We start from the raw sequence: 13,097 nt of genomic DNA, 5'->3' as shown, positions 1-13,097 counted from the left end.
TTCTAGCTGAAGCTGAGCTATTCCCGAATTGACTCTGCTTCCTGGAGAGAAACTAGGGTCGGAACCACTTGAAACAATTGGAGATTTTTCCTTGTTGACCATGTTGATGGTAACTTCTGGGAATTCATCATCTCGAGCAACCGATCCTCTTTGGTGGAAACGCCTTGATTTGGGCTTCGTCGTTCCATCGGAGATCCTCTCGAATACCGAGACCCTCTGTGGAGCGGTCTCGGGGCAGCTACACGCTGATAATACTGCCCTGATAATTTTACTACACGGACAGTGAGAGTCCGCTTCCCGGGTACTTCTCTTTCGAGATTTATTCGTACCCCCAGCCTGATAGTACAACTCATCGACGTTGCGGTCAGAGCAACCTATCGGCTGTTTACATGAATTCTCAGGTATAACGCATTCTTCTGTCTGACGCATTTTCATCTGAGTAAACATCGCCTTGTTGGCGTCTACAGGAGTCACACGCTTGGAATCACACCTTCGTGAGGGTGAAACTTTAACGGGCTCCTGGTTTTCTGCACGCACCTCCAAGAGGGTTGTTGTAGAAATTAATTTGTTAGGAGGTTGCGTACGACCCCCAGTCCGGATATTTGCTCGAAGCTCCTTCAACGGTCTCAAGCTTTCCTTAACAAGCGCTTTTCCTCGATTCTCGGGTAAGGCACCGACACGATCCTTCAATGGGACTCTAGATTTGGGGAGATCCACGCTATCATAGAGCTTCACAGGAGATGCGGGAGCAATAGGAATGGGATATGGAGTTGACAAAGGCCGGAGAGTAGCCTCGGATACTTTTGACTTGGCCTTTGGCATCCAGACTTGCTTAGATCTTGGTGGTTTTTTGGCCACCTTTTCCTTCCGCAATTCCTGTGCTTTCCGTACAAGAATCATCGTCGGTGCTAACAGTGCGCGGCGCTTATGGAAGCGCTCCTCAAGAGTTGAACGATTTCATTTGACACGAACCTACTCATTAGTAGGTGGTTGGGAGGAGGTTCCCAAAGCTTGTTGCTGGAACACTTTGCGCCTTCTGAGCTTCAGATCCGCATCATAGCAGATCCCGTCAACAGGCTCCAAAGCCTTGGCAAATTGACGCGCAAGATGTTGACGGCGCCTTTGACGAGCCCTCTTCGTCAACACTGGTGCACATTCAACGGGCAACTCTTTGACTTTTGAGGAGTTGTCACGAACGTTGGATCTGGTTTCTTTGGAAGCCGGCGAATCGTTGCGAAGTGTAACTACAACAGCGACAGTGAAGAGATCGTTTTCTTGGGTCTTCAGATCCGAAGACCAGCAGATCTTTCTGGAGGAGGAGGCACTCCTGCACTTGCCAGGAGAGGCGGATCTGGAGGAGGAGGCACTCTTGCGCTTGCCAGGAGAGGCGGATCTGGAGGAGGAGGAGGAGGAGACGTACTCCTCGAACTTTTACTGCTGGTCGAATTCATATTCGACCTCGAGCACCGGGATCTTGATCGTCGGCTGCGGCACGACAGCTTCGGCAGCGAAGCTGTTGGCTCCCACTGTGGTCGCCAGTTTGTTTGCGGAGAAAGTTGCTATTTCCATTGTTATCGAATCTATTACAACTTTAGTCGTTACAATAAACTCGAATGAAATAAAAAGTTGATCTTTTTATAAGATCTCCTTACACAATGAAAATAAAAAAAAGTTTACAACTTTATCAAACAAACGCAGAGATCGTTCATCGGTCTTCTGCTTGCGTGGGTGTCTTTGCCTGTGCCGGGGTTTATCCGTGGACCACCGTCGATCAGATCTGATTACTAAAAAATCGGGCAGAGCTTCATTGATTCGCGAAGGAATCAAGAAACTAATTGCTCTTCTTAGAATTACCACAACGGGATAATACTAAGGATTGGATGCGGGTGATGTAGATCTGATGACTTTCGATCTCTTGCGTTGAAGAACACGATCCGATCTCTCCTCCTCCTCTCTGAAATCCGTGCACCTTCAGTCTTCAATCCGGCAGGGCTTCGCCTAATCTCCAAAATTCCAGATCCGAAAAAATGAGGGCCTGGGGCTTGTATTTATAGGCTTGAGGGGTTGCGGAGCGGTTAAAACAATCTTAAGGCCACGATCCGATCTCTCCTCCTCCTCTCTGAAATCCGTGCACCTTCAGTCTTCAATCCGGCAGGGCTTCGCCAATTCTCCAAAATTCCAGATCCGAAAAAATGAGGGCCTGGGGCTTGTATTTATAGGCTTGATCGTCCGCTTCCGCTGTAAATTCTTCGTCCGAACTCGGATTTGAGTGATTCGAAGTGCGTTGGAAAGCCGACAAGGAGTTCTATCAGCTTCAATGGTTGGATCATCTGTATAATGAATGAGACACGAAGGGCGTTGTTCTTTTTTGTAAACATCGCGGGGCTCTCGATTAGCCCGTACCTTCGTTAGTTCACAATTCTGTCAGCTCACGTAGTTCGTCGATTCACTTCAAGCGTTCACCTTCATCGACATCAATCGAACTCCTGTGAACCGGATAGTGACGTTCATCGTCGTTCCTTAACATTGAGTTGTTCGTGGAGACCTATAGGCAATTTTTGATGCCTACAATACATACATGTGTTTTGGTTTTTATGATATTACATACTCTATTGTGTTTTAGTACTTATTACATAGAATATGTAATTTTGTGAAAATATTGTCTTATTAGTTTATAGACTTCAATATCAGTTTATACATGTTTTACTAAGTCTATAAAAATATTTCACAAAGTTTCAAAAGTTGGTTTATGTCAAAACATCAAAATTCAAGTATCTCATATTTTCATGTTTTGGACTATTTTGTAAAATGATGATATTTTTCATTTGGGAGGTCCTTTCTGATAACCAGTCACTGTAGCATGTTTATTATCATGTCTACAATCATTCCCCAAAGTTTTACATTTTTTGGAATTTATTTGATATTTTTAAACAACACTTTAAAATCAGCAAAACAGTTTTTGAATATGTCAGTTTTCGGTCGACCGAACCTATGCTCTCGTGCTCAGTAGCCGACAGAGAGTTCGTCGGTCGACCGGTCCGGTCGACCGAGAGCTCAAATCGGTCGACCGACAAAATTTCCGGTCGACCGACTATATGACCGTTGCTTTTTTCAACGGCTATTTTCTGAGCGTTTGCTGGGGCTGTTTTGTCTTTTTGTAACTATATATATACATAGAAACCAAATACGTGTGTGTATATGATATTGAGCTTAAGGTACTTAACACACATAATATAAAATCTAAACTAGATTACCCAAAGCTAGATCTTGATCTTCATTAAGCTCGACTTGGTACACATGCGGATGAAGCTTGAACTTGATCTTTAACTATGAATTGCATGTTGCTTCACTCCACAATTCCGCCAACCTCCATTTGATATCGTCGTTATGGCGCAATCCATCCATCCTCCAACTACGTTGTTTGTCTATAAAACATAGGAATGCACAAACACTAGACAAACAACATTAGTAATAAATTGTTTGTTAAACATCATCAAAACAAGAAGGCCAACAATCTCCCCCTTTTTGATGATGACAAACAATTTACAAAAAGGAATATATGCATGAAGGAAATGAACATATACAAGATAATACACATGCATATAAATGTATACTCACAATATTTCTCCCCCTTTGACAACATCAAAAAGGGGACAAAAGAATTAAGAGAGCGAAAGCTCCCCCTACCAATAAGCATGGGTGAGTATCAAACAAGTATAGGGATTGCTCCCCCTATCAAAAAGCCATATAGAATATATGCGATGAAGATCATGGCAAAACATATGTGAGCAAGCATACATGAATATGCTAAAAATTTACTCACATACATGAGAACACGTATAAATAAAAATAGTGTCTCATTAACACAAAAAATATAAAAACCATATAAAAGAATAGATTTATGAAATCAAAAGAAGAGGAACATGAGAATCATGCAAAAAGTTTTCAAATGAAAACAATTCAACCAAAAGAAATCATAAATCAAAGTTTATATTCAAAAACAATGTTTGATCAATAAAGAAAAATTTTCTTTACATAACTTGATCAAACCACTCATAGAATACATTATAAAGCATATTTAAAATTTGAATCATCTATTTGTGCTTATATAATGAATTCAAAATAACAAATCAAAGCAAAATTTTCATAGCTCAAAAGTAACTCATGAACTATGGATTTGAAAAACTAAAAATCATCTTTGATTTTCAAAAATCAAGAGAGGCAACTATATCTAGCTCTTGAGCTAGTATTAACCCATATAAACATTTTTGCACCCGGTAAACATAATTTGGGAATAAACACCCAATAAACCCGGAGGGTTATATAAACACAAACCTCTCATTAAAATCAAGACTAAAAATTATGAAAACAAAAGATTTGATAAAAAATTGTTTTCATAACAAAAAGATTTTAAAACATAATTTTCAAAACCAAGAGAAAGGGAAAAAATAAGAATACTAAAATTCTTGGTTTAAGATTTAAATTTGTTTTGGTACCCAAGAACTCTTGGTACCAAAAGATTTAGGGACATGACCCCTATCATTAAAGCTCAAAGCCTTAGGGTTATGAACCCTCTTAGGCACATATGGTGCACTAACATGGTCAAAACAATATTCATTCAAATGACCCTTCCGATTGCAATTTGTGCAATGAAAGAGATCCATTTGTTTTTGTGGACCATTAGCTCGTGCACGGGAATCATTTGCAAATAAAGATTTTCTTTTAAAATTATTTTGCAAATGAGAAACATTCTTAAACAATGGTCTATTTGGAACATATTGCAATTTAGAAGCTTTTTGTATATCAAAACAAAATTTAGCAAGATGTCCAAACCTACCACAAACATGACATTTAAAAACATGTGGTCTATGAAAAACATTTGGCAATCTAGAATTCTTTTTCATGTCAAAGCAAAACTTTGCCAAATGGCCAAACCGACCACATAGATCACATTTATACACATTAGCATGCTTATGATGAGAAATAGATGCATGTGCATGTGTGTGTACATGTGATGAAGAAACTTGATGAGATGCACAAGAAGGATTAATATTCTTATGTTTTTGTGCATCATAGCAAAATTTAGCTAAATGGCCTTTACGACCACAAATGGAGCACTTGTAAACTTTGCTATACAAGTGTGCATAGTGTATGGGTGATTTACTAGATTTAGCACACTTGTCCATAAGTTTCTTATGGTTATCAATGCATATTTTCAAAGTTGAATCTAAAGATGAAATACTATTTTTCATAAGATTCAAATCTTCATTTTTAGGCACATATGCATTTTTAGAAGTAGAACATAAATAATTATTTATAAAAGAAGCTGTATTATTTTTTATGTTCTCTACTTCTAACATGGCATCAATCTTAGCATGAGATAGGCTAGCAATAGATGAAATCAAATTTCCATTTTCCAAATTTAATAAGTCATTGCTTTCTTTAAGCATAGTATTTTCATTTTCAATGACATCAAATTTGGACACTAGCTTCTCATGATCGGATTTTAAAACATCATGCTTGCTTTTTAAATCATTAAAATCATTTTGCAATTTGTTATAGGCATGTAATAAATTTTCACTAGCACAAGCAAGTTCATCACTAGATAAATCATTATCGGGTTCGAACTCGCAAACCTCACTAGGGCTATCGCCTAGTGGCCGTGTGCATGAAGCTCCATATGAACTTGAAGTGGGATCCTCCAAAGCTTGTTGGATCGCCTCCAAGTCTCCTTGATGTGCTTCTATGAATATCCACAATTTGTAAGCACTATCAAAATGAGCAAGTTTGTTAGAAATAGAAGAATCAAGTGCATGAAGCATATATTCTAACACAACTTTATTCATAGTAAACAATCTTTTATCATTTCTACTCCACTTGGATTTCTCCATAGTGGGTACAATATAAGCATCATCAATAATTCCCCATAAATCAATATTTTTAGATTGCACAAAAATTTTAAATCTAGAAGCCCATTGTGCATAGGGAAAATTAATGAATTTAGGAGCAACATTAGATTCATAGCCTAACAAATGTGCACGCTTCATGACCATGATAAATATATATGTGCAAGCAAGACAAATGCAATCAAAATAAGATTAGCATAAAAAGATACCTTGGATCTTTAACTCAAGGCGATTAGACCTTAAATCAAAGAGCACCAAGCTCTGATACTCATTGTTAGACCCTAGAGGGGGGGTGATTAGGGTCTTATGCTAATCTAATCCGATTAAATGCCAATTAAAATTAATTAACAAGTTATATTCTTGCAAGATAGGTGTACAAAGGGTTATGTGCAAGAATATGCAATATACACAAGGTGATATATCCTAGCAAAGAGGTATACTATATGATATATGCAAGGATATATAAACTAACACAAGGGTAAACAATATGAACTAGATAGTGGATCATATAAATGATGAGCTAATGACAATGGCAACAAGAATTATAAACACAAGTATAAATAAACGCCAAAGCACACTCAAACACAAGATATGATCACGGAGTTCGGACCTTCCGTCCTACGTCTCCGCTCCCCACTCCCGGGGAGAAATCCACTATCAACCGGGTTTTCTACGTTCACCCGAATAACGTTTACACCTCACAGTATCGGTTTTCAACGCTCACCGATCAACGTCACTCCTCACACTCGGTTTCTAGCTCACCGAAAACCTCACTACACACTCGGTTTCTAGCTCACCGAAAACCTTACAACACTCACAATGTAACAAATATAAATTTGTTCTCTACAATAGATGAGAACACAATGAAAGCACAACTCAAAGTTACAATCTCTCACCACCCAACTATACTATGTATGAAAGATACAATAAGCTCAATGTGGGTGTGTGTAACAGTGAGATTCAATAAAACTTAATAAGAACTAGCAAAAAGAATTGATATGAAATGAAATTCAATAGTAAAAATGCTAGGAAATAGAGTTAAGGAAACTTCTCTATAAACACAAAGAGAGGATGATGAAATGTTGAAGATGAACTCTTCAATAGCTGATTGTAAACTCCTCTTTGTAACAGCAAACCAAAACAAACTTAAACCAAACAAAAACAAGCTTAAACCCTTGTTTAAAACCTTGTTTAAAACTTCTTTAAAAACTTCTTGGCTTGTTGAAAAGAGATCAGCAATTGGGTATTTATACCCTCTAAAGATCTCAGCAAAAAATCCCAAGTCAAAAGACCAAAAAACCATCTTCAACGGCTCTAAAAAGAGCCGTTGGGACTCCAGCGGTCGACCGATGAAAATCGCGGTCGACCGGAAACAAGGTCAGAGTCGCAGGAGACGTCCAGAGAGTCTTCGGTCGACCGGGTGGAAATTTCGGTTGACCGATGGTAAATTTTGGTCGACCGGCGGAAATTTCGGTCGACCGACGGTACTGAAGCAGGTATATCCTATTTTATAAAATCGGTTAAAAATAGTAAAACATCTCCAAAAATTATGAACTTTTGAGGAAAGGTTCTAGACATGTATAAAAACATATTAGAGAAAGAATTTCTGAAAAGGAAATTTCCAGTTGAGAGAAATAAATGTTTTAACACAGAAATACAGTTTCTGAAAATCTGCTGTGATACACGATTTTGTAAAATCAATTAGGCACAGTAAATCAACTCCAAAAATAGTAAAATTTTGTGAGAAGTTTCTAAATATGTAGATAAACATGTCAGAGAAAGAATTTTTTAAATATCACTTCTCATTTGTGAAAACGCATCAGTTTTGTAAAACATGCACGAACATGTGCACGAACGAAAACGTGAATTTGTAAATTCCTTTAAACATAACAAATCAATTCCAAACTTGATGAAACTTTGAGAAATGTTTGCAAATGATATTTTGAACATGTTACAAAAAGAATTTTCCAATTTGCATTTCTCAATTGTGAAATCTCATTATTTTGCAAAAGTATTCAAAACATGAAAAACCCAAAACCATGCATGTATATATATAACTATATATATACATAGAAACCAAATACGTGTGTGTATATGATATTGAGCTTAAGGTACTTAACACACATAATATAAAATATAAACTAGATTACCCAAGCTTTATCTTGATCTTCATTGTAGCTCAACTTGGTACACATGCGGATGAAGCTTGAACTTGATCTTTAACTATGAATTGCATGTTGCTTCACTCCACAATTCCGCCAACCTCCATTTGATATCGTCGTTATGGCGCAATCCATCCATCCTCCAACAACGTTGTTTGTCTACAAAACATAGGAATGCACAAACACTAGACAAACAATATTAGTAATAAATTGTTTGTTAAACATCATCAAAACAAGAAGGCCAACAAAACCCAGCAGCCGTCGAAGCAAAGGCGAGAGATAGGACCCAAACCTACCTGCTACGTGCGGTCGGCGGTCCCGTGTGATCAGGCCCTGAGTCAACCAAACCTTCAGCACCGACCGATCGCAACAACGAGCCACACCAAACCACGATGCCCAAAACACCCCCTATTGAGCTTCCAACGCCCCTTTACTTGCCAGGGACATTATCATCTTTTCCTTACCTCCATATGTCATCTCCCCTCCCTTTCCCCACGATCCCTCGGGGATCGGGTCGACACCCCGTCCACTCACTCACCCTCTCTCTGCTCCAGCCGGTGAGGTTACCGCAGCAGCTGAAAATGGCGAGAAGCAGAGAGAAGATCCACAGTGTGTTCAAGGCCATGCTCATCGACAGATACATTTTCCACAAGAGTGCTGCTACATGGACCCCAAAATAGGGGATCCTGCATAGGACAGGAGAGGTGTCGTCTCCCTGTCCCGTGATACACTATTCCCATGATGTACTATTCATGAATAGTGCATCACGGGACATGGATGCGACACCTCTCTTGTCTCATACAGGGTCAATAGTGCATCACGGGATAGGAAGGTGACACCACTTTTGTTCCATACATGATCCCCTATTTTTGGGTCCATGAACCAATTTTCTTTCCACAATAAAATTACTTGTATCCAACGACAGATTTGAAGTTGATTCGGTGCTTTCCATTTGATACCGTTTATTTGGAAACAAACCTAGCAGTCGCCGAAGCAAAGGCGAGAGATAGGACCCAAACCTACCTGCTACGTGCGGTCGGCGGTCCCGTGTGATCAGGCCCTGAGTCAACCAAACCTTCAGCACCGACCGATCGCAACGAGCCACAACAACCCTATTGAGCTTCCAACGCCCCTTTACTTGCCAGGGACATTATCGTCTTTTCCTTACCTCCATCTGTCCTCTCCCCTCCCTTTCCCCGCGATCCCTCGGGGATCAGGTCGACGCCCCGTCCGCTCACTCACCCTCTCTCCGCTCCAGCCGGTGAGGTTACCACAACAGCTGAAAATGGCGGGAAGCAGAGAGAAGATCGACAGCGTGTTCAAGGCCGTGCTCATCGAAAGATACATTTTCCACAAGAGTGCTGCTATAAGGACCCCAAAATAGGGGATCCTGCATAGGACAAGAGAGGTGTCATCTCCCTGTCCCGTGATACACTATTCCCATGATGCACTATTCATGAATAGTGCATCACGGGATAGGGATGCGACACCTTTCCTGTCCCATACAGGGTCAATAGTGCATCACGGGACACGAAGGCGACACCTCTTTTGTTCCATGCATGATCCCCTATTTTTGGGTCCCTGAACCATTTTTCTTTCCACAATAAAATTACTTGTATCCCATGACAGATTTGAAGTTGATTCAGTGTTTTCCATTTGATACCGTTTATTTGGAAACAAACCCAGCAGCCGTCGAAGCAAAGGCGAGAGATAGGACACAAACCTACCTGCTACGTGCGGTCGGCAGTCTCGTGTGATCAGGCCCTGAGTCAACCAAACCTTCAGCACCGACCGATCGCAACCCCTATTGAGCTTCCAACGCCCCTTTACTTGCCAGGGACATTATCGTCTTTTCCTTACCTCCATCTGTCCTCTCCTCTCCCCTCCCTTTCGCCGCGAATCCGATACAAGAAGATTGTAATTTCTTTTTCTAAATTTGTTAGAGAGATATTACATTGAGAGAATTGTAAAATCATTCTTTTCCTAAGTCTGTTAGAAAGAATAAAACAACTTTGACCGCAAATTCTTCTTTACATTTTCCCCACAAACAATATATAAGTTGAAACTCCTTCAAAAAAAAAGAAAAAAAAGGAATCTAAAAATTGCAAATAAATAAATAAATAAGAATGAATAAATAAAGAATATTAAAAAGAAAATTCTCTAAGAAATCAAGATAACATAGAAAAGAACCTGATCACCTAACAAAGTTTTTTATTCATTGTGATTTGGTTAAAATTTAAATCATCAAATCACTGTATAATTCTAATCTATTTTAAATCACCAAATCATTAGTCCCTTAAATCACTAAAGTCTAACAACAATTTTGATCTTCACCTAACTAAAGTATCTCGGTAAAAAAAAATCACTGAGCTTTTTCATGATGATCCAAAAAATCCAACAAATAACAAAGTCAAAAGCTTATCTCATTATTCACAGTATCCCCTCACATTACAACCTCAATTAGAAAGATCACAAAATCAACCATACATTTATATCTTATCTCTTCCACCACCTCATTTTGTTTCCCATTTTTATACCCAACTTGCTCAACTGCTAGAAGAAAAAAAAAAAAACCCTCAGCCAGTTCGTCATCTCCTCCTTATCGAGCATTTAAAAAAATTCCTCAGTTACACAAAGAATCCCTCAACTAGTTCGTCATCTCCTCCCTATCGAGCATTTTAAAAAAAAATCTCAAATAACATCAAACAAGGTAAAATAGTTTTGGGGAAAAATATCAGATACGCTCTGACACCCGTTCTGCGGAATTTACCCTACCGGATCTTGTGTTAAGCAATGAAAAAAAGAAATCACACCAAATCAAAAATAATTACAAGAAACAATGAACACCGAGTTTTAACGAGGTTCGGCAATTTGCCTACGTCCCCGGGAGCCACACAAATAATTTTCTTTATATTAATGAAGATTACAAAACTTGTAAAGAGCAGATCTCAACTTGAGATCTCTCAAAAGAAGAGCCAACAAAAACTATCCGTTGTTCTAAAAAGGCGCGAGATTTTACAACAGTAAAATCTCCTCTCTCTTTACTAAATCGCTACAGGACTTCAACAAAATAACTGAGCGAGATTTTCCTCTGAATATCTCGTGTATATTAAGTCTATTGGGTTAAATAATAAGTCAAAAGACTTGTATGTTAACTCTATTAGGTTAAATAATAAGTCTAAAGGTGGAATGTTAAGTGTAATAGATTATATGTTAAGTCTAATTTATTGAATGTTAAGTGTAATTTATTAAATGTTAAGTCTAAGCGTTGTATATCTTATATATACAAGATCTAAATTAAATACAACATCAACATTAGGTCTAATTGGCGTGATGTTAATTCTAATTAGAGGAATGTCAAGTCAAATAACTTGAATGTTAAGTCTAATTAGAGGAATGTCAAGTCTAATAAGTTGAATGTTACGTCTAATAGAAAGATTATCAGTCTAATCTATTGAATGTTAAGTCTCTTTCTCAAATTGGTTCGATGTTAAGTCTATTGGGTTGAATAATAAGTCCAATGACTTGTATGTTAAGTCTATTGGGTTGAATAATAAGTCTAAATATGGAATGTTAAGTATAATAAATTATATGATAAATCTAATTTATTGAATATTAACTATAATTTGTTACATGTTAAGTCTAATGCGTTGTATGTTAAGTCTAATTAGCATGATATTAATCTAATTGCTTGAATGTTAAGTCTATAGAGTTGAATATTAAGTCTATTTCTTGCCAACTAAGTACAAGATAGAAAAATAAAAAACTTCAAAATGCCCTTATTAGAATTAACATCACGCCAATTAGACTTAACATACAACGCATTAGACTTAACATGTAATAAATTATATTTAATATTTAACAAATTAGACTTAACATATAATCCATTACACTTAACAATCCGCCTTTAGACTTATTATTTAACCCAATAGACTTAACATACAAGTCATTGGACTTATTATTCAACCCAATAGACTTAACATCGAACCAATTTAAGTTAACAAACGAGACTTAACATTATAGATTAGACTTGACAATCTTCTGATTAGACTTAAAAATGCCCTTATTAGACTTGACATTCCTCTAATGAGAATTAACACTTAACATATTAGACTTGACATTCCTCTCACTAGAATTAACATGGGAAAGTTTAGACTTAATATTATTTTCATTACAAATAACATATTTTCATTAGGTAAAAAATATCTTCCAATTAGGTTTAACATTTAATCGCTTAGACTTAATATTCAATTCTATAAACTTAACATTCAACCAATTAGAATTAACATCACGCCAACTAGACTTAACGTACAATGCATTAGACTTAATATGTAATAAATTATGCTTAATATTTAATAAATTAGACTTAACATATAATCCATTACATTTAATATTTCACATTTAAACTTATCATTCAACCCCGTAGACTTAACATACAAGCTATTGAACTTCACTTCCAACTCTATAGACTTAACATTCTATCAATTAGAATTAACATCACGTCGATTATACTTGATATACAACAAATTAGACTTAAACATGTAATAAATTACACTTAACATTCAATAAAGTAGACTTAACATATAATCCATTGCACTTAAATTTCCACCTTTAGACTTATTATTTAACCTAATAGAGTTAACATATAAGCCCTTGGACTTATTATTTAACTCAATAGACTTAACGTACAAGCCCTTGGACTTCGCTTCCAACTCATTTGACTTAACAGTCCACCTTGGACTTAACTTAATATCAAAAATTGTCAAACAAAATCACGTTTATCCGGTATTTCTTTAGATTTTCATCTTTTCATGATGTTCAAACAGAAATTACAAATTTTTTTAAAAAATCGATGTGAAATTTGCACCCAAGGTGGTGAGAGGGCATAGCCAAAGAAACAGACAACATGGCCGGAGCATAGGCTCAAGGTCGGTGGTGGCGAAGGAGAATGTCGGTGTTTGAGAGAAAAAGGTTAAAGAGGGAGAGAGGAGGAAGGAGATGAGTTATGAGAGAGAAGGAGAGGAAAGAA

This window comes from Asparagus officinalis, chromosome 7 (assembly GCF_001876935.1).
Source record: "Asparagus officinalis chromosome 7, Aspof.V1, whole genome shotgun sequence".
Taxonomy (NCBI): domain Eukaryota; kingdom Viridiplantae; phylum Streptophyta; class Magnoliopsida; order Asparagales; family Asparagaceae; genus Asparagus; species Asparagus officinalis.
This window is presented reverse-complemented; position numbering follows the sequence as displayed.